The 23,400-nt window shown below is 50.9% G+C and overlaps 1 protein-coding gene across 1 annotated transcript in view; it reads left to right on the top strand.

Annotated features, from left to right (window-relative positions):
* The window catches only part of SCAF8 (SR-related CTD associated factor 8), a 948,526-nt gene that overhangs the window by 189,398 nt on the left and 735,728 nt on the right, over nucleotides 1–23,400 (top strand). The window lies entirely within an intron of this gene.

A 23,400-nucleotide genomic window follows, 5' to 3' on the forward strand; every position in this document is an offset into this window, starting at 1 on the left:
TGGCTGGATGCATGACTGTTTCGGGCATGTTCTTCTCCAGAAGTTACAGAGCGGTATAGAAATGCCCCACTGTGCATCATTGTCAGTGCCTTTCTTTCTGCTCCCTTTTTCATCCAGTGAGAATGTTTTTCAAATTGAATTCCAGTGTGCAAGTGTATGACGTCCTCACCTAGGACTACACCATTCTAACCATGCCATGACTGTAGGAATCCTATGTCGGCAGCAGAGCAGCATGAAATCTCCCTTTGGTGTTTGGGCATGGGGCACAACTCGAGGTCATCTGAAGAATGTGCCATCATGCACCTGAAGTCGATCTTGAAAATTGAAGTGAATCAGCACGCCTCCTAACATTTATAAAAAAAAATGGCAGACTTCGCTTAATTCAAGCTCCAACTTGAGGGTGCAGACTCGTTCCCGGCTGCTCCTGCGACTCGTCTGCTTGGCTGTTGAAGTTGTCCTGCAAGTGTGAGTTAAATGAACTGCATAAGAAGGCGAAGCAGGATGTTACCCTGTCCCGCCACTCTGCCTAATGAGTTGCAAGTGCCAATCGATCTGCTCCTGTTCCAGATTTTACAAGTGGTCCCAATGTGCCCCGAGTTCTCTAGGCCATCAGTGACAGCAGCAGGCCAAAGCTTCTAAGGAGGCTATGCTGTGTATTTTTGGACCGACCAATCCGAATTCATTCATTGACGCTTGTACTGACCGCACTAGTGCCGGAGGGGATCTGATACAGACTCCATTGACCGTCTGACCTTGAGCCAGATCAATCTTGCTCGGGTCCGAGAGTGCAGAACTATTTCACTCAAGCACCCTCATCCCTATGCAGTCTGGGTCTTATAATTCTTTCCCTCTACTGCAAAGCTGTCCTTGGAGGCTTCATCTTTTTGGTTCTGATCAGAGTTTGCCACCACCTGGAGTTGACACAGGTGATGGTCTACACCACATTCTGTTGGCAGTTTATACACAGACTCACAAAAGGTCTGTAGGCTTGATACTTTCCTCTTATACAGGCTTGGCTTTGTCCCTTTGATCACTATTGGAAGCAAGTGCTTCCTTTGCTGTTTTAATCCGATAAGCAGCTGAGGTACTGGACCTATGATTGTCTTCTGTTAAAGTAAAAAAACATATCTCTACAGAGGTTTGCACCCTGGGCTAGCCTTATCCAAGTCCTTACTTCCATTCAGTAAACCCTTATGTACACTTGGTCTAAACCTTGAGTTCGAGGCATGTGGGCTGTTGAATTCATATCTGTGCATAGATCGCCGCCTAGTTTTGGGTCCGGATGATTGCACATTGTTGTCCTGGAAGAGTCTTCGAAGTATCACGAGATAGGTGGCTCCTCCCCTGGACTACAGTGCGCATGGGCATCGACTCCATCCCCAGATTGTTTTTTTCCGCCATTGGGTTCGGATGTCTTTGGTTCCCTCTTGTCGGAATCGATAAGAATTAACTTAACTTAACTTGAGACCAAAAGGTCTTTAGGACTTGCGTCTGTATTGTCTTGCGTTCGGCTTCGCAACTTTCCTCGGCTCCAAGCCGAGCGTTGTACTTCTGCGTGCTTTCGGCGCGGAGGGCCTAGTCGACGCTCCAGACTCATCGACCATCATGGAAAACCGAAGTCCATTCAAACGATGTCCGGTGTGTAACTCGAAGTACCCACACATCGACGTCCACCCGGTGTGCAACAAGTGCCTGTCGCCGGACCACGACCAGGCCAAGTGTATGGCCTGTTCAAGGTTCCGGTCCAAGAAGACACTCAAGCTCCGTCGAGCTGCGCGCCTGGCGGCCCAGCAATCTGCACTGGCGCCTACGGACATTTTCGATGCTGGGGAGATCGAGGATGAAGATATCCAGGACATCTCAGAATCTAACCCCGCGTCGGAGGTCGAGGACGACTACGACGCCGAGGCCGAAGATTTCAGTGAAGTCGTCGAGGAGGTGGGGGACGACGACGGGGCCCTTGGGGCCATGGAGGGTAGCTCGGACGAAGAGCTTCCTCAAACTGACTCTGGGGCCGTTCCAATCAATAAGGCCCAGGTCGAGGGATCGCCTTTGGGCCTTACCCGAAACCTTGATGTGAGTTCCTCGGCCCCGCCTGCTGGCCCGGCCACGGACATTGGTACCGATTCACTCCCGGTGACACAGAAACCGAAAGTGAAATCTACGGTCTCGACGCCAGAGATATCGAAACCGAAAGTGCGCATCGCATTGGTTGGATCGAAGACTTCGGAGGCCTCGGCGCCGAAGAAACCTAAGATGGCTGTCGAGCCGAAGGGCCGCGTCAAAATGGCCGACCCGAAGGCTACTACGTCGAAGCCGAAAGTGAAGGGGTCGGACACGGCCGCATCGGCGCCGAAGACCGTCAACGCCGGCAAGGGTCGACTCGATCACAAGAAGACGGTCGACGACCCCAAAAGGTCTCTTACCGACCCGAAGAAGCTGTACGACAATGCGAAGGCCCTCTCTGCCCCGCTTCCACACAAGGCCAAGGGGGCTGCGCCAAGTGTGTCGACTCCGAGGGGGACCTCGAAGGACTCCACTCCGAAACCGACCTCTAAGGACTCTGTCGAACCGGCACGTCCATCTGCCGCGTTCACGAAGAAGGTCACAGAGTCCCTACAGCGCATAAGGGACGGCGCCGCAGCAGTCGAGCCGAAGGACCCTCCACCGGCCAAGCCTCAGGAGAAACCGGCAAAGGCGCCCACGCCGATCCTTTTCACCTTGCCGCCTAAGACTGCGCCGAAGGCTTTCGCTGCTAAACCGGGGGCCGGCATGCCCGAGAAGGTATCATCGACGCCGAAGGCATCGTTGGTGGTCCTTGACCTGCGGCCTCAACAACTTTCAGATGAGGAGCGTCAAGAACATTTCATCGACGCCAAAACGGGCAGGCTTTCCCTCCTGAAGAGGAAAATCACCCCGGAGCCCCAATTGGAGTCGTACAAGATCCCACTAAAGCGGAAGATGGACTCTGCTGGTACTCCAGCCTTGGTGAAGCCCATTTCGTCACAAGCTCACGAAGTCTCGCCCACTCACTCCGATGTAGACGCTGGTGAGGGCGATGACGAGGATGAATACAGCTATCCCTTCTACACAGACCCAGACGATGCGGCAGAGCCCTGGTCTGCTAGTGGTGAGCCTGGGGACCCGCATTCTGGGCAGGACCCTCAGCTCTTCTCTGCTAAAACTTCCCCCACTGAAGACTCTGCGGCTTTCAATGCCCTCATTGAGTGGGCAGCAGCCAATCACAACGTCGAGCTGCATGCTGACCCTGTGGACGTCGACTTCCTCTTTGACACCTTTTCTGTCTCTGAAAAGACTGTAAAAACTCTGCCAATGCTGAAGGGTGTTTTAAAGCACGCTGCTGAGGTCTTCAAAGAACCCACCAGGGCGAGAGTCATCAACGCGAGGATCGACAAAAAGTATAAGGCAGCGCCCACTGATCCAACTTATATTAGGGGACAGTTTCCTCTGGACTCCCTGGTTGTCTCCAATGCCCGGAAGAGGGCCAACTCGCAGACTACGGGTGATGCCCCTCCCCCAGACAAAGAATCAAAGGTCTTTGAGGCTTCGGGGAAGAGGGTGGCAGCGCAGGCAGCCAACATATGGCGCATCTCAAACACGAAGGCGCTCCTGGCGCGCTATGACGGGGCACACTACGATACCCTAGAGACCCTTTTGCAACACCTACCCGATCAATATAAGGAAGGGGCTGAGATGCTGATACAGGAGGGGAAGCTGATCTCCAACGCTTCCATAAAGTGCGCTCTGGACGCGGCTGACACCGCCGCATGCGCCATTAACACTAGCGTTATGCTTCGTAGACATGCCTGGCTAAGGATATCTGAGTTCAAGCCGGACATTCAAACCACCATCTTGAACCAAACGGTCCACCCAGATCACCTGTTTGACCCTGAGGTTGATACCACCCTTGAGAAAATGAAAAAGGACACAGACACTGCAAAATCTATGGGTGCCTTGCAGTCCCAGCAGTTTCGGAGTGGGTCCTTTCGTCGCTCCAATACCAAAGGCACCTCAAGGGGTCAACTTTCGCAGTCGGCGCAGTTCTACAAAGGCAACACCCAGACTACTTATGCCAACAAGAGTCGTGGTGGATACCGCGGCAGCAGCGCCAAGGGCAGAGGACGTGGCAACAACAGCTCCAGGTCCTCTACCGCCAACAAAGAGTGACGCATTGTCACTGCCCCCGACCACACAACACCGGTCGGGGGGAGACTCCAGCAGTTCCTGCCCGTGTGGAAGTCCATCACCACGGACAGGTGGGTCAGAAAGCTTATCCAATTTGGTTATTGTCTGGAGCTCACATCCACTCCACCCAACATACCCCCAAGGCACCGTCCTAAGTCAGGCGAGCACTTGCACTTATTGCAGCAGGAGGTCACAGTCATGCTGCAAAAAGGGGCAATAGAGCTCGTGCCCATGCAGGAAAGAGGCACGGGAGTTTACTCCCTGTACTTCCTGATTCCAAAAAAGGACGGATCCCTCAGGCCCATCCTGGATCTCAGGCCCCTCAACTTTTACATCCTGTCCGAGCATTTCCACACGCTAACACTGCAGCAAGTTCTCCCACTGCTACAACAGGGGGACTTTCTGGCAACTTTGAATTACCCAAAGTCCCACCTCCAGCCCGCCCATGTACGGCAGTATCTGGGTGCGACCATAGACACTCTGGCGGCCACAGCCCAGACAAATTCAGTGATAGTCAGCAGCATTCAATCGCTGATCCAAAAATTCAGACCTCAACACTCGCTTCCAGCAAGAGTGTTCATGCAGTTGATAGGCATGATGGCCTCCTGCATCTCCATTGTCCCGCACGCCAGACTACATATGCGTCCGCTTCAGGAGTGCTTAGCACGTCAATGGACTCAGGCTCACAACCAGTTGAAAGACCTAGTGTTGCTGAGCGGTCGGGCATACAACTCTGCATTGGTGGAATCCACGAAACCTTTGCAAGGGCCGACCGTTCCAGGAGCCTGTGCCAGAGATTATCCTGACCACGGACGCCTCTCTCCAGGGATGGGGAGCGCATGTACTCCAATACACTGTGCAGGGACTGTGGACGCAGCAACAGGGGAAGATGCACATCAATGTTCTAGAACTGATGGCGATCTTCATGGCACTGAAAGCATTCAAAGTACATCTATGCAACAAGGTCGTGTTGATTCGGACGGACAACATGACGGCAATGTACTACATTCAGAAGCAGGGGGCACACACTCTCTGCAGCTGTCTCATCTGGCTCAGAGCATGTGGAAGTGGGCCATTCAGAGGAACATCTTCCTCATGGCAGAGCATCTCCCGGGCAAAGACAATCAGATGGAGGACCTGCTCAGCAGGCACAGCCACCAGATGCACGAGTGGGAGATACATCCATCAGTACTCCGGCCGTACTTCCTAAGGTGGGGTCATCCAGAGATGGACCTGTTCGCCACAAAGGAGAACGCAAAATGCCTAAGCTTCGCCGCCAGATTCCCACACCCACAGTCGCAGGGCAATGCGATATGGATGAACTGGTCAGGCAAATTTGCGTACGCTTTTCCCCCAGCACCTCTGATTCCGCTGGTGGCACGCAAACTCAGGCAGCACTCGATGACTCTCATCCTGGTTGCTCCAACGTGGGCTCGCCAACCATGGTACACCACGTTTCTAGAACTGTCCATGGTACCGCATCAGAGGCTACACCTCACACCCAGCCTTCTGACGCAGAGCCATGGCGACATTCAGCACCCAGATCCGCAACAGCTCAACCTGGCGGTCTGGCTCCTGAAGTACTAGAGTTTGGCTACCTAAACTTACCTCCCGACTGTATGGACATCATTCGGGAGGCGAGGGTGCCCACTACTAGAGCCTGCTATGCGGCAGAATGGAAGCGGTTTGTCATTTATTGTGCGGGCCACAACATTAACCCGCTGGATGCTTCTATTCAGAACATCATCTGTTACCTTTTCCATCTGTACAAGTGTAATCTGGCCTATGCTTCCATTCGCATTAATCTGTCTGCAATGGCCGCTTATCTCCAAAATAGACAGCACCTTTCACTCTTCAAGGTGCCTGTCATCAAGGCTTTTTTGGAAGGCCTCAAACGAGTCATTCCGCTACGGACTCCACCAGCTCCTGAGTGGAACCTCAATGTGGTCCTTACCAGGCTGATGGGTCCTCCCTTTGAACCACTGCATTCCTGCGAGATTCAGTTCTTGACATGGAAAGTGGCTTTCCTCGTAGCAATTACATCGCTACGGAGGGTTAGTGAATAGCAAGCCCTCACAATCCAAGAGCCATTTATCCAAATTCATTCCAACAGGGTGGTGCTCCGCACTAACCCTAAATTTCTGCCCAAGGGTGTGTCTCAGTTCCACATCAACCAAACAATCGAATTACCGGTTTTCTTTCAAAATCCTGAGTCACTGGCGGAGCGCATGCTCCACACCCTTGACGTTAAACGGGCCCTAATGTATTACATTGATAGGACCAAGGATTTTCGGAAAACTAAGCAACTCTTTGTCGCCTTTGCGCCACACCACAAAGGTAACCCCATTTCCAAGGCTGGTATTGCTAGGTGGATCGTTAAATGTATCCAGATCTGCTATGTCAAAGCAAAACGCACTCTTACCATTCCACCAAGAGCCCACTCCACCAGAAAGTTGGGGGCCTCTATGGCATTCCTTGGAAACATTCCTTTAGAGGACATATGTAGAGCAGCCACATGGTCTACCACTCACAAATTTACTAAGCATTACTGTGTTGATGTGCACTCCAAACAGCAGGCAGCTGTAGGGCAGGCTGTTCTCAAGACACTTTTCCAAACTGCTGCAGCTGGCACGGGCGGCCGCCGCTAAGGAAGGGACTGCTATGTGGTCTATGCACAGATATGAATTCAGCAGCCCACATGCCTCGAACCGAATATGCTACTTACCAGTATGCATCTGTTCTTGGCATGTAGGGCTGCTGACATTCATATCGCCCGCTCTCCTCCCCGGCGCCTGTAGCAGCTGCAGTATTCACATATTTACTCATAGCATGGTCATCATTCACTGAGTTTCACTCCATCTTGGCCACAATGGCTAAAAACAATCTGGGGATGGAGTCGATGCCCATGCGCACTGTAGTCCAGGGGAGGAGCCACCTATCTCGTGATACTTCGAAGACTCTTCCAGGACAACAATGTGCAATCATCCGGACCCAACACTAGGCGACGATCTATGCACAGATATGAATGTCAGCAGCCCTACATGCCAAGAACAGATGCATACTTGTAAGTAGCATATTCGTTTTCTTGCCCACCGGTGAACAGGTGGGTGGCCAGATTCCACATACTGTCACACAGCAACCCAGATTTTCTCACAGTCGTTCACCGGCAAAGTGAATCCAAACTTATTCCCTAACTAAACCTCCACACAGGAAGTCGAAAAGGATTGAGTTGTTAGAGAAGCAAATGTTCTTGTCTGGATGCTACGGATTGCTTGATGCATGTGGTTTGGACTAGTGTGGTGCTCAATCCCCATGTGTGGATGCGATCCATAGCCTTCCTTGGAGATTTGCATGCATCCCTTATGAATTTACCTTTTGATGGATCTTGCCTTTTTGGTGCAAATGCTGATTCCGAACTCAAACAACTTTTTAAAGGAAAGTAAAGGCACAACATATTCCTTAGGCCTTTCTACCCCTGCCAGACAGTTCCCTAATCAATTTTGACCTGCCGAGGCTACTCCAGAGGGCTAGTGTATAGCCCACAGTCAGTCACTTTAGTTCTTTGGTGGACGGGTATCTGACACACATTGTTCAGGCTACCAGTGGCGCTGTTCTTCTCAGTCCCCCTAACCTGTCCTACAACTCCAAAGCTGCTTTAGTGTGCCCTTTTCTGATAGATACATCTGCCGTCTGGATTCCTCACCTTGTGAATATCCCCCTTGCGTCAGCAACATTCGGAAATTCTTTTGTAGCCTCGCGCCGACGTGGACTCGGACGCCATAGAGACACGACATCGCTCGCGACTCCGCTGACGTCACCGACGCCTATAATAGGCCCACGCCGGCGTGATGACATCAGTTCCCTTTTTTCCGCGTCGTCGACGCTAACGGTTTCGGGTTACTCTGTAGCTTCTAGTATCTTTAATACTTTGTTTCCTCGATTCACCATTCTCTGACCTTTTTGCTCGGTTGTCATGTCGACAAAGAAAACAGGGTTTAAACCTTGTAGAGAATGTGGGAAGATGATGTCCGTTACGGACCCTCACCAAGACTGCATATGGTGTTTGAGTTCGGATCACGACGTTGATGGGTAATCATCGTGCCAGAAGATGAATCCGAAGGCTCTTCGAGAAAGAGAATCAAAGCTTCTTGTGGCTAAGCTTAAGGCGAGTAAGGTTAGAAAATCTTCGAAGCACTCTAGGTGATCGAAGTCGAGGTCTCGTGAGGCGTCGGCCTCGAAGTCTTCATCTGATCACGCTTCCGGTTCTCGTAGGAAGCATAAGAAAAGGAGGCATGAATCCCGTCATCATTCAGGTGATAAGTCTGGTTCAAGATCGAAATCTCCCAGGAGGATGAAGTCGAAAGTGATTCCTCCACTAGTGTCGGATCAAGAAGGTGAGGCTTCGACTTCGGAGTCAGTTGTCCATTCTCCGACTCCGGTTCCGTCTCCGTCTCTGGCTCCAGCTCTGGCTCCGGTTGACGCCGATGGAGTTCCTGTTGAGGGAGAGACTTCGAATCCTGTTGTGGAAACAGATTCAAACCTGCCTCGAGGTCATCCTGAGCATCCATCATTCCCGACTCCAGGTCAGGACCCTTCTGCGTTTTTAAACGCGATGTATGGTGTTTTCTCAAGATCATGGTACCCCTCTGGTGCGCCTTCGGGTCCCATGGGTCCTATGGCTTTAAATTTGGGTGTTCCTCACTCATATGCTCCGGCACCTTTCATGCCGTATATACCAGCCCCGACTCCGCTGTGGCAGTACCTAGCTCCACCAGGGTCGACGCCGGTATCGACGCCCGCCCGGCCGAAGTCGACGACTCCGGCTCCGACGTCACCGGCTCCAAGCAAGTCTATGGAACCTCCTTCCAAGCCCTCGGATTCGATTCCGAAGTCGGCTCCGGCGCCGTCGGATTCGGCGTTGGATTCGGCTGCACTTCGAGTTAAATTCAGGTCTCGAAGAGAGGCTCAAGGTCTGCTTGATGAACAGAGGATTGATGAGTCTTCTTCTGACATGGAGGAAGGTGAGCTGGATGGGGGTTGTTTTGATGACCTGGCAGAGGCAAGTGGTCTCGAATTTTCCCCAGAATGGGCTTTGCCTTCAGGACCTGATGCACCCTCCAGGGATGTTCAACCATATCATGTTTGTGAGAAGTTGGCCTGATATATAATGTTCACTATTCTAGTGAGCACTTTGTATCAGTCCAAACAACCCTTATTGATGATTGGTTGTAAGTCAACCTTATAGACCAGCTATCCTAGTAGTATGGATACGAGCAGTCTTTGGGCTAAACTCTAGAGGGCGTGTTAAGCCAGCTGTTATACCATCACATATACCCCTTGAACACCAAGTGAAAGGACACCACACAAGTGTTATGAAAATAAACAGTGTATTTATTTAGATCACAACAGCCCTGTACTCTTTATGAGGACAGGGTACTAAGCACACAACAAAACTCTTATGAAAATACTAAGTTGCACAATTTACACAAAGGCCCGAAGGGCACGAAAAACCATATACTACAAAAGTGGAATGTGAAATTACTAGCAGGTAAGTACTGGACTAATAGTCTTTGGAACCGCTAGGACTGGACTACTGAACCTTCAGATTACTAGCAGGAGGTCTAGGGGACTCGGGTGCAGAGTGTGTACTCTCACGCGGGATGCGGGACAAAGTCTATGGATGCTAGAATTTAAAAAGTTAGTGTTATCGGACGAATCCGACTAGGTAGGCTGAAAACTAAAAAGGATCTGGTACCTTGGATAGTGAGGCTATGCTGGGGCACCGAAATGCCGAAGTTACCTAGCCCAGGGGCTGCGGCTGCATAGGCCTGGAAAGACGTTGGGAATCCTCGTTGCAGTCTATGGAGCCTGAAAGAAGAAGTTGCTGGCAGGCGACCAGTGAAGAGATTCGAATGGATCCAAGCCTTGCTCGGAGATGGAAGACACCTGTAAGCAGAGGGGACCAAGTTCTGAATCACTAGCCAGTGATTAGATGGGCACCAGGATGGCACCGGCTGAAGTCACCTCGTCCAGGTGAGTGGGCGACGCTGGGCTCTGCAGTCTCACGGACCAGGAGGCGTTGTCGGCGACCAGGACGGAGGTGCGAGCTGTCCCACGATGGTTGCTGCTGTCGACATTGCTGGACCCAGGATTGGGGCAACAAGTCTTGGCAAATTCAAGCCCACTCGGTGGACTCAAAATGGCGTCTGGAGTGGACCAGGAGGGTCGGGGGTGCTCCTCTTTTGGAGGGGAGCAAGGGCCAGTCTGGAGCAACCAGACCAGCAGTGTTGATGTCGTCGGTCGTCGTCGGGAAGGCCACAAGCCAACGGGCTAGTAGCCAGACAACGCGGTGAGCAGCAAAAAGCAGAAGGGCCCCACGCAGATCTGGTGGATGCTGGAGGGCTGAACTTCGGTGCTGGAGCTGCTCAGGGTTGGGGCTTCTCAGACCCCAAAGCACTCACACGAGGATCGCTCGGCGGTCGTGCTGGGCAAGAGTCGTGCAGTCTTGAAGATGGGCGGTCCCTCGAGGTCTCGTCGCACCCACGGATCTCAGCTGAGCTGACGATGTGGGTAGAGGTCAGAGGTGCCAGGGAAGCCGGGTCTCGTCGTGCTGGTCAGTCGGATTCTGGAGGAAGGACGTGCAGCAAACCGCAGTGTTCTTGGATGGTGCCTGCGGGTGCAGGGTGACTACTCCTTAGCCACAAGGGAGAAATCTTGAGAAGAAGTCGAGAGTTCCTTTCGTAGAAAGTAGTATCAGGATTCAAAGATGATCTAATTTGGAAGGGGGCCCGCTCCTATCTTTATACTAGGAAAAGGGGCTGGCACGCGACTAGGTCCTGCCCATGGGTGGGACCAGCAAGGGGGGTGGTTACACCCCTCTCCCATGCCAGACTTTCCCCAGCTCCGGGGCTGGTGTGCCCCTGGAACTGGTTCTAGCCAGCAGATGCATAGTGAGCACCGGGGTGCCACTTGCAGTCACCTTCCTCTAAAGCCCTGCCTACCTAGGATAGACAAAACCCTGTCTGGGATGGTGCTAGCACCGCCCCTGACAGGAAACCCTTTGTTCAAGCTCCCCTCGCTGGAAGGACTCCCAGCTGCAGGGGGTCAGACTTGTGTCTGTGGTGGCAGCATCCATTTTGTGATGCTGAGGCTCGAGTTAACTTTAACCGGGGTTCACAGTCACATACATGTTGTGTCCCTCTAGAAGGGTGGAATGCTAACCCAGTCGCCAGAATTGGCGAGGGGTTAGTATTCCAATTCGTATGACACCTTACTCGACCTGTTTTGATAAAGCGATACCAAAGATAGCATATAACCGCGAGGATTATAATGCACTTAAGAGTATATGGTATGCGTTATGATGGAACAGCTATTAGGACTTGGTTCCGCAAGCTGCAAACGGGCTCAGCTCATGCCAGAGCACCATCTCACACGATTCCAAGCACTCTGCCTTCAGGATTATCAAGGCCTGCCATAGGAGTGACTGATAGGAATCTGTGTGTCCATTTTAGGGTTAGATATAGGTATACTATATCTAAAGCAAAGGATGATTACACCACCTTGCCCCAGCTGTCGTGCAGCCAGTTGTGTCAGATTTAGATGGCCAGCCAGGGGTGGCATAATACATGCTGCAGCCCCTGGTAGGCCCTGGGTACACCTATGCCCTGAGTTACAGGGTCTGATAAGGTGGCCCAGTACCAATTGGATATGTACCTAAGGTACATGGAATCTATTTTACAGAGAGGGCAGTAGGCCTAGGGTCCTGATTGGCAGGGTCCCAGGCCAACTAAGTCGGAAAACCAGCAAAGCACCAGGCAAAAAGTTCGGGCAACCATAGTCAGGTATCCACCTTCCTACAATGTTGTCATGAAGAAGGCAGCAGGGCTTTTGGGTTTGACTTTGCCTACTGTCGAATTTAAGTCAAATTTACTGGCTGAGGTTCTTCATTCACCAAACTCAGCAGTGGAACCTTTACTACCATTTAATGATGCCTTAAAGGATCCCATTATGGAGGTATGGAAGAAGCCTTTTTCTGCTCCTGCAGTTTCGAAAAGTGTGGCTAGGAGATAAATGGTGGCTCCTGAGGACCCTGCATTCTTGTCATCACACCCTTCTCCTGAGAGTTTGGTGTTTCAGGCCGCATGTTCTAAAAAGTCAGTTGGGGCTTTTCCGCAGGTGCCTGGCGACAGAGGCCAAGAAACAGGATCAAATTGCAAAAAAGACTTTTTCTTCGGCTAGTATGGCATTGAAATCTTCTAATGCCACTTGCCTTATGGGAAGATATATTCATGCCCTTATGGACTCTATGCGTTCATTAATCCCTAAGGTTCCTGAGCATAGCAGAAAAGACTTTGAGGAAGCCTTGTCTGACTCTCAAGCGGCTGCCCGTCAAGTCATCCAAAGCGGGCTTGATACTACGGATTCTGTGGCAAGGATCATGGGCACAGCGGTTGCCACGAGGCGTTCAGCCTGGTTGAAGTCGTCTGATTTTTCGGCTGATGTGCAGTCTGCTTTATTGGATTTGCCTTTCGATGGTGAGGGGCTCTTTGGAAGGAAAGCAGATGCGGCCTTGGAGAGATTCAAGGACAGCAGGGCAATTGCTAGATCTCTTGGCCTTCAGATCAGAGGTTCTACGACCAGGAAATTTAGAGGGTTTGCCGCTCTTCCTTTCGTTCATATAGACAAGGTCAGCAGCAGCAACAACAGCAGCAGCAGCAGAATACCTTGTATAGGTCATACAGGGGAAAGCAGAGAGCACGTCCTCGAGGGCGTCAAGCCTATTCCTCCTCCACCTCCTCCAACCCCCCAGCCACAGAAAAGCAGCCCTAGATCCGCCATTCAGGATCATGTAGGCCCAGTGGGGGGTCGGCTTACCCACTTTCTACGAGATTGGGAATCGGTTACATCAGATCTTTGGGGTCTCAATCTCGTAGAAAATGGGTATGCCCTTCCCTTTTGGGAATTCCCTCCCAATTACCCTCCTTGCCAGGGGTATTGCTCAGAAGAATATCTGTTACTCCTTCAGGAGGAAGTCCAAACTCTATTGAGGAAAGGTGCGATAGAGGTGGTCCCAGAGCGGGAAAGGGGTCAGGGATGCTACTCCCGGTATTTCCTGATTCCCAAGAAGGATGGCAGACTTCGTCCAATCCTGGATCTCAGGATCTTGAATTTTTATCTGAAGCAGGAGAAATTCAAGATGCTCACCCTTGCTCAGGTTCTTCAGGCTCTGCTGGAAGAAGACTGGATGATGTCGCTCGACTTGCAGGATCCGTATTTTCATATCCCAATTCTGAAGTCGCACAAGAAGTATCTCCGTTTTACGGTGGGATCGCAGCACTATCAGTTTGCAGTCCTTCCGTTTGGACTTACTACTGCGCCTCGAGTCTTCACCAAGGTGATGGCAGTGGTGGCGGCGCATCTCAGAAGATCGGGGCTTCCTGTATTCCCGTATCTGGACGACTGGCCGATCAAAGCGGAGTCGTCGGAGATTGTGCTTCATCATCTGCAGGAGACAACCCAGTTGTTGTACAGGTTGGGTTTTTCGATAAATGTACCCAAATCTCACCTGGTGCCCTCCCAGCGCATCCTGTTCATTGGTGCTGTACTGGACACAACTGTATGTCATGCATTCCCTCCACCTCAAAGCATTCGCGACATACAGGAAATGATCCCTATATTTTACGATGGAGCAGTTGTTCCAGTCCTGAAGGTCCTTCGCCTGCTCGGTCTGATGGCTTCTTGCATTCTGTTGGTCAACCATGCACACTGGCACATGAGGGCGCTCCAGTGGTGCCTGCGGAGGCAGTGGTATCAGCACAACGGGGATCTCAGGGAGTCTGTGAGGATCTCCAGAGAAGCTGCGGCGGATCTGTCTTGGTGGGGCTTGGAAGGCAATCTGTCTCAAGGAAAGCCTTTTCAGCTGCCTCCATCGGTGGCCACGGTGATAACGGATGCATCCACTCTCGGGTGGGGTGCTCATCTGGGGGATCTGGAGGTCAAGGGCCTTTGGTCTCCAGAGGAAAGTTTGCTTCACATCAACCTTCTAGAATTGCGGGCGATTCGTTTAGCGCTCAAGGCCTTCCTCCCTTCGCGGTCAGTCGGTTCAAGTCCTGACGGACAACACGACCGCGATGTGGTACATCAACAAGCAGGGAGGAGTGGGATCGCAGTGTCTCTGCAGAGAGGCTCTGCGCCTCTGGTCCTGGGTTCAGGACCATCAGATTTGTCTGATGGCAAATCATCTGGCCGGAGTTCTGAACGTACGTGCAGACAGTCTCAGTCGGCAGTTCTCTGCCGATCACGAGTGGAGGCTTCACCCGGAGGTGTTTCACAACATCTTTCAGATGTGGGGGACTCCTCGGGTGGACCTGTTCGCCACTCTCGAGAATGCTCACTGCCTGTCATTCTGCAGTCTCCAGTATCCGATGCAAGGAGCCTTGGGGGACGCGTTTCAGTTGAGTTGGGGAAATCAACTCCTTTACGCGTTTCCTCCCATACCCTTGATTCCTCGGGTTCTGAGGAAGATTCGCCAAGACCGGGCCCAAGTTATATTGGTCGCCCCGGATTGGCCAAGAAGGGTGTGGTACGCAGATCTTCTCCACCTCTCCTCTCACCCGCCGCTCCGTCTCCCTCTCAGGGCAGACCTCCTCTCTCAGATGGAGGGGCAGGTTCTACACCCCCACCTCCAGACATTACACCTTCATGCCTGGAGATTGAGCGGGCACCTGAATTCCTTTTCCCTCCCGCCTGACGTTGTGGATGTCATCTTATCCGCCAGGCGTGACTCCACTAAGTCCATCTATTCTTATAGATGGTCGAAATTTGTTGAGTGGTGTAGGGAGAAGTCTATTGACCCTGTGAGAGCCCATTTGTCTGATGTTCTCCAGTTTGCCCTTTCTCTGGCGCAACAGGGGCTTGCTGTTGCTACTGTGAAGGGCTACCTTTCGGCGCTGTCTGCTTTTCTCTGCTTGCCTGACCAGCCGTCTCTTTTTAAATCTCCTGTGGTTTTAAGATTTTTGAAGGGCCTCACAAATAAGTTCCCTCCTTCACCTTTTATTGTGCCTCAGTGGGACTTAAATCTTGTATTGTCCTTTTTGATGGGTGCTCCCTTTGAGCCTCTTCACAAATGTCCCATGAGGCTTCTTACTTTTAAAACAGTCTTCCTCGTTGCAATAACCTCGGCAAGGAGGGTAATTGAGCTTCAAGCTCTTAGTTCTAAGCCCCCACTCCTGACCATTCATGCTGATCGGATGGTTCTCAGGACCAGGGCTGCTTTTCTGCCTAAGGTGGCGACTCCCTTCCATTTGGGTCAGTCCATTACCCTACCTTCCTTTTATCCTCCCCCTCACCCTTCTAAGAAGGAAGAGAGACTGCACCGTCTGGACCCTAAGAGGGCGGTTTCCTTTTACTTGGACAGATCCAAGGTTTTTAGTTTGGAGGACCATCTTTTCGTTGGGTTTGCTGGTTGCAAGAAAGGAAAGGCGGTCCATAAAAGAACCCTGTCAAGATGGATCGTTTTCTGCATAAAGATCTGCTACTCTTTGGCCGGTAAGGAACCACCAGAGGGTATAAGGGCTCATTCTACAAGAGCTAAGTCTTCGACCTCAGCGTTGGCTAGAGGTGTACCTGTTGAGGATATTTGTAGAGCGGCAACTTGGTCTTCCCTTCACACTTTCGCGAAGCATTACTGCTTGGATTCCGAAGTGAGGAGGGACGGTCACTTTGCACGCTCTGTCCTTCAGGATTTTCTGGTTTAGAAGAGTGGACTCCCTCCTCCGGGAGTGGGGACTGCTGTGGGACTCTATTCACAAGGTGAGGAATCCACACGGCAGATGTATCTATCAGAAGAACAAGTTACTTACCTTCGGTAACGCTTTTTCTGGTAGATACAATATCTGCCTGTGGATTCCTCACTGACCCAACCGCCTCCCCGTTGTCCACTCTTCTATGCCAGAGTTATTGTACTGTAATGTATATTTATTTTGATGTCAAGGAAATGTTTCAATTGCTTTCCTGCATTTGCTTTGCACTGTGTGTTTTGCCTTGACTATTGTGTACTGTGTATACTTTGTATATATCTGTCATTGGTCCGTCCGTGTGCCTCGATGGCACGAAAAAAAGGGTGGAACTGATGTAATCACGCAGGCGTGGGCCTATTATAGGCGTCGGTGACGTCAGCGGAGTCGCGAGCGATGTCGTATCTCTATGACGTCCGAGTCCACGTCGGTGCGAGGCTACAAAAGAATTTCCGAATGTTGCTGACGCAAGGGGGATATTTACAAGGTGAGGAATCCACAGGCAGATATTGTATCTACCAGAAAAAGTGTTACCGAAGGTAAGTAACTTGTTCAGCAGGGCATAAACACCCTTTAAGTGAGGGCCGGGGGTTGTTGATCAAACATTTTCCCCAAAGGTGACCGTCTCACATCTGAGAGATGTCTTCCAGCCGCACTGTGCTCTTCCGTTCCTGCCTTGCCACATCCCAGTGGGTTTCAGGGGAGCACCTATCCGTCTTATTCAAGATATGTGATCTCTACTATCTAAAGGGGCCATAGAGAGGGTTCTGGACTCTGAAATGGGGACAAGATGGTACTACCGCTGTTTCTTCCTGCCGAGGAAGGATGGAGACCGTCATCATATTCTAGATCTTTACCTTCTAAATGCCTCCCTGAGGAAGGACCAATTCAAAATGCTCACACTGCCCTAGCTTCCGTATACCTTGGATCTGGGCAACTGGATGTTAGCCTTGGACCTGTAGGTCTCATGTACCTGTCCTGCAGTCCCACAGACATGACCTGCTATGCACGGTTGGCCAGGAGTGTTTTCAGTGCTCCCCATATGCCTTACCAGAACTCTTCTGGAGTTCATGAAAGTGATAACGATTGTCGCAGTATATCTCCAGGTGTGGAGAATACTAGGTTTCCACTACCTCAATGACTGGCTTTTGTAGGCTGATTTGTCAGTCAGGCATAGACCACCTCCAGACAACAGTGAACCTCTTTACATCCTTGGGGTTCTCTATTGAGTCAGTCACACTTCACCCTTCAAAGTGACGCTTTTATAGGAGCTGCTTAGCACACTGTGCTGTTCAGCATCTTCCCTCCGCCACAAGTCCTGAACATCTGGGCTATGATCCGATGTTTATGCCTTTAACCTGGATCTTAGTGAGAGCAGTTCTGAGGTTTCTCGGCCTGTTAAGAATTCTGCTTGTTGGCTGTGCCAGGTGGTATTACAGACTCTGCAGTGGGAAAACATAAGTTGTATTGGGTCCAGCATTAAGAAAACCTGTCTGATGTTATTCAGGTTTCGGAGGATACTGCACAAGATCTGCAGTGGTGGTAGCACTACAACCTTAGCAGTGGCATACCCCTTCTCCCTTCCCCATCCAGAGCGGTCTTTGTCATTGCTTGTTTGAGGAGGGTGTCTGGGAGAGGTGGAGATCAGAAGGCTCTGGTCTCCGGCAGAACCTGGCGCCACATCAGTCTGTTGAAGTTGCGGGCTGTTCGTCTTCAGTTGAAGGCATTCTTACCAAACATCAAGGGAAAGCTGGTGTGGGTTTTCTTGGACAACACTACCTCCATGTGGTACTGCAACTTGCATGGTTGAGTGGTTTCCTGGTTGCTGTGCCAAGAGGAGTTGACTGGAATGTAATGTTAATTCCCAGATCATCAACCGCTTGTCTGGAATCTTTAAATGGCTGGGAGAATGAGCTCATCCGGCAGCATACGGCAGATCAAAACTGGCAGTTGTACCCCAAGGTGCGGCAGAGTATCTTCTGACAGTGCTGAGAACCCTGGTTGCTCCTTTTTGCCACCGTTGAGAACACTGTCAAAAAATCTGCATGTTGGAATGCCCAATAAAGATCTATATACAAGACTCACTCTATATACAGTAGAGCACAGGAGTCCTATATATCTTTGCACTCCTGAGTTCTGAAGATGAGGAATTATAGTGAGGATAAGGGGTTGACTGCAGACATTGCCATGTTAGCATAAGCGACATATATCCTTAGACACCATTTCGCCGCTTTTGCACACAAAACTACAGGGCTCTGTTCTTGTAAATAAACTGCTTGCGCTTCTTCACATGAGAACTGTCTGTTTTTCACATATCTAGGCTTATGCTTGCTTTCTTTCTGCACAGCGTGTTCAAGGTCGAATAACAAGGTCTGCTGTTAATGTTGATCAGACCCACGCACATAGACATAACGGAAGGGCGCAGCTGCCCAAACTCTGGTGCTTTTAATATTGCATTAGATTGCTGCCCAAACTCTGGTGCTTTTAATATTGCATTGCATTGCATGCATGCATGAGGAGGCACTTTGAGAAAAACTTTCCAACCTCGAAGAGCTGTGTTTGTCCTGGGATGTGATTCGCTTCATCTGATCTTGAATGTATAGGGTCCCCTGTCAAAGCCTAGATGTCTTCTTATAACTCGTGGCATCTGCGTCCGCTCCGGAAGTGATGTCCGTGACACCTGTATACCTCAGCTTGCTGCCGTCAGTTCTTTTCTTTCCGTGCCATTTGTGCGCAGATCCATGAACATAGCTACCCTCTGTCACTTTTTGACAGTATTTTTCGACTTTTTGTCGACCTTTGTTCTGATGTGTAGGAAATCATGTCCTCTATTAAGAATTCAGAGTTCAAACCGTGCGGTGTCAGTAACCGCGCCATGTCTGTGATGGACCAGCATTTGGTTTGCTAATGGTGTCTGGTGCGCAACCATGACTCAGTTGCGCTTCGACTTCCGGGCCATCGCTCCGAAGGCTTTGAGGGAGCAGTCCCTAAAAATGCTTGCAGTCGTCAAGCGACGCCAGGCTCCTTGGAGGTCTCTGTACCGGTCGAGAGGAAGGTCCCAGAAGCGCTCCAGGAGTCCCAAGTCCCCTTCGTCTCACTCACGGTCCTCAGGACACTCTTGTAAGAGACACAAGAAGTCCTGCTTAGTCTTCTCCCCGTTGATTGGCTGAAGTGACTTGGGATTCTTGGCATTCAGGACTTCGTTCTCCGGAACCTTTGCCGGGTCTATGCCTCCCTGCTTTTATGAGAGCCGGAGCGACCCCCGCTCAACATAGCAAATTTTAAGAGGCCATGCGCCAGCAGCTATGTCGCGTCTTTGGAACCCTTGCTCCCATTCAGCAAAGCGCTCTTGGACGTCCTCTGGGATCCTGGTCCAAGTCCAGTGTAGGGGATTCCCAGAAAAGGAAGATTGCTCGCCGCCACTGCCCTAGCAGGGGCGACCCAAACTTGCTCACTACCCACCCCTAAGAGCTTGGTGGTCCAAGCCTCTACTTTTCATGGCACGTACATTGCCGCTGCCCCAGACAGGTGGACAGTTGGGGCAAGAAAATGTTTTGTTTCACCAGCTTTGCCTTGCGGTTGGTGAATACTGCATGCTTATTGGGCTGTAATTCCTACTCTGTGGGAAACGGTTGCGCAAGTACTAATACAGGTCCCGGAGGAGACCCGGCCTATCCTCTCCCAAGCAGTATCAGACGAGGGAGAAGGCACAACCGTCTCGCTGACTGTTAAATGACATGCCTGGTGGAGAACATCTGACTTTTTAGGGAATGTCCAGTCCTCACTCATGGACATGCCCTTTGATGCCACCCGTCTCTTCAGAGACGAGGCAGACATGGCGCTGGAGCGCTTTAAAAATTCAGCGGTTACAGCCAAATCCTTGGGCCTCTCAGCAGTCCCCTTACCCGGTCTGCCTTTTGCTCCTTTCATGGCTACTGAAGGGGCTTTCAACTGCATCCCAGCCACTGAGCTGCTCAAATTCCACAATCCATGCATGGACAAGGCGCGGATCATTCCGACCACGAGGGTTTGGCAGCCAGAGGTGTAGTCAAACCACCCCATCGGCAGCTTCAGCCTCCAAGCCCTCCTGGTCTTGCCCTTCCATACTATAAGCATCCAGTTGATGGCATAATCAGCCATCGCCTCCACACACTGGTAAAAGATTACATCGGACAGGTGGGTCTTCCAATTCATCCGATGGAGCTACTCTCTCCCCTTAGAGACCATGCCTCCCTCCATGCCTCAGTCCTACGACTGGCTTACGGAGGATCATTTAATTTAGCTTCAGGAGGTGGTCATGACTCTTGGCCAAGGGAGCTATAGAGAGGGTTCAAGTGCCAGAAGTAGGTTATTGTTGCTCTATTACAGCTACTTTCTGACCCCGAAAAAGGACAAGGGCCTCTGTTCTATCCAAGACCTTCGAGCCCTAAACTACTTCCTCAAAAAGGAGAAATTTAAAATGCTCACATTAGCTCAGGTCCTATCTGCCCTGGACCCGGGAGACTTCCTGATAGCGTTGGACTTTTATGATGCTTATTTTCATATCCTCATCCTGCCTGCCCATCAATGCTACTTGTGGTTTACAGTAGGCCACAAGCACTTTCAGTTCAATGTGCTCCCCTTTGGCCTTACCAGCGCACCTATGGTGTTCACCAAGGTCATGGTGGTGGTCGCAGATAATCTGCGCAGGTCAGTGGTGCCAGTCTTCCTCTATCTCGACAACTTACTGCTGAACGTGAGCTCACCCCAGGTTGTCATCTCCCACCTTCAGACTACAGCAAATCTACTCATTACCTGGGGTTTACTATCAACATGCCAAAGTCACCCCTGACTCCCTCTCAGAGGCTCCCTTTTCATCGTAGCAACTCTGGACACAGTGCAGTTTTGGGCCTATTCTCCCGAGTGATGAGTCAAGGATATTCAGGCTATGATACCAATGTTTCAGTCTCTATCCTGGATTTTGGTGAGTGAGTCTGTTGGGCCTCATGACCTCCTGCATCCTGCTAGTGACACATGCCCGATGGCATATGCAAACTCTGCAGTGGGACTGGGTTTTCTAATGAGCAGAGCATCAGGGAAATCGCTTACACATGGTCCAGACCTCTGAGGGAACTGCACAAGATCTGCAGTGGTGGCTAACTAACCACAATTCCTTCCCCACCCAAATCTCACAGTAGTGACGGATGCTAAACTCCTAGGATGGGCGGCCATCTGGGATAGGTGAAGTTCAGAGGACTCTGGTTTCCACCAGAATCCAGAGTCAACATCAACATGCTGGAGATCAGAGTGATGCATTTGGCATTGAAAGCTTTTCTACCCTTAATCAAAGGAAGGCTAGTGCAGGTGTTCATGGACTACATAACCACCATGTGGTACTGCAACAAACCGGGCAGGGTGGGTTCATGGACCCTTTGTGAAGAGGCCCTGCGTTTATAGACATGGCTGGAACAGCAGGGTATATCCTGGTGGTTTAACACCTGGCAGGTTCTCTCGGCGCCAGGACGGATCAACTCAGCCGTCGAAGCCGATCATGGCATTCCATACGGAGGTGGCACATGGTCTCTTTCAGCAGTGGTGAGAGCCTTGATTAGATCGGTTTGCCTCTGCCGAGAACGCGTAGTGTCTGCAGTTTTGTGCACTGGAGTTTCCAAGGTGGCTCTCACTCAGTGACTTTTTGTCTCCAGTAGAGCTAGTGCCTCCTGTACACTTTTCTGCCTATTTAACTCCTGCCCAGAGTTCTCAAGAAGATCAGGAACGACCAGGCCCAAGTCATCTCCGGATTGGGAACGGAGAGTCTGGTTTCCCAAGCTTCTGCAAATGAGCATCGATTGATTAGGCTGCACCTTCAGGAGGACCTTCTGTCGCAGCAGCTGGCGAGGGTCCTCCACCGAACCGGTCAACTCTACACCTTCTTGCGTGTAGATTGACCTGCGACAGTTGATAGCTTTCAACCTTCCTACCAAAGTCTGTAATGTTATTCTGCCTGCCAGGAGTCCCTCCACCAAAGCTGTAAACGCCTGCTGATGAGACATTTTTAATCTGTTGTTCAGAAAAGTAGATTGACCCTCTTTTTGCTTCACTTTCTGATGTTTTGCTTTTTATTTTGACCCTTGCCCAGCTGGGCTTTGCTCTGGGCACCCTGAAAGTGTATTTTTTTGGCTTTGTCTGCCTTCCTTAGGTTTCCAGACCAGCTCTCCTTATTAAATCACACATCTTATGGAGATTCCTGAAAGACCTTGTACATATGTTCCCAATTCATTATACCTCAAGTGGGACCTTAATTTGGTTCGCACTTTCCTGATGTGCTCTCCTTTCTAGCCCCTGCATAACTGGCCCTCCAGCTGCTCACAATAAAAACAGCCATCTTAGTGGCAATAGCATCTTCCAGGAGGGGGAGTGAGCTGCAAGCCTCTTCTTTAGACGATCTTCCTGAACAAGTTGGTGCTTTGCACTAGAGCCTCTTTCCTCCTAAAAGTGGTAACACCATTCCATGTGGGACAATGTCACTTTGCACACATTGTGCACTCCTCCACATCCCTCTCAAGAAGATCAGCAACTCCACCGTCTGGACTGAAGAACAGCGTTGTCGTTCTATCCTGACAGCAGAAAAGTGTTCCTGGTGGACGACTAACTATCCGTGATGTATGTTGTAGGAACGAAGGGTCGGGCGGTGCAGAAGAGGGCCATCTCATAATGGGTTGTCCTCTGCATCAAGATTTGCTTCGCTGTGGCTCAGAAGCAGACTCCTGAAGGCTTTAGGGCTCATGCCACCGTAGCTGTGGCTGTTACCACTTTGCTGCAATGTAGAGTCCCAGTCTTGGTCCTGTGTCAGGCAGCGACATGGGCATCCCCGCACACGTTTACCAAGTATTACTGCCTAGACAGTCCAATCTGCAGGAATGCCCATTTTGGCCGCTCAGTCCTGCAGGATTTTCTAGTTGAAACATATCCGCAGTCCCTCTTTCTGGGATTGTATTGCTTGGGTATGTATTCAAATGTAAGGAACCGGCAGTTAGATGTCTCTATCAGATACCTTACAGACCCACCTATATTACCCGCACTGCTGACCGGTTTCTAGGGTCAAGGTAGATCCCTTTCAGGGCCCTAGTTTTCAGACACACCAATGTAAATACACTTCATGGCTCTGCGCTTCTGGCATGGAAAGTCGTGAAAAAGTAACTGACAGTGCGCTGAGGTGGCGTTTAAATAGGTGACGCGGACGATGCCTTGCAGAGCCAACAGGCGCCATCTACTGGCACGCATGGGTGTTGCGTGAAGAAAAATATCCAGTCTGGTGCCTGGGAAATTCAAAGGCAAGGAATCTGCAGCTTGATCATGTCTCTACCAAATGGAAGTAACTTGTTGATCTAATTCTGCGCCTGAAGAATATTCTAATGGT

This window comes from Lissotriton vulgaris, chromosome 6 (genome assembly GCF_964263255.1).
Source record: "Lissotriton vulgaris chromosome 6, aLisVul1.2, whole genome shotgun sequence".
Classification (NCBI taxonomy): Eukaryota; Metazoa; Chordata; class Amphibia; order Caudata; family Salamandridae; genus Lissotriton; species Lissotriton vulgaris.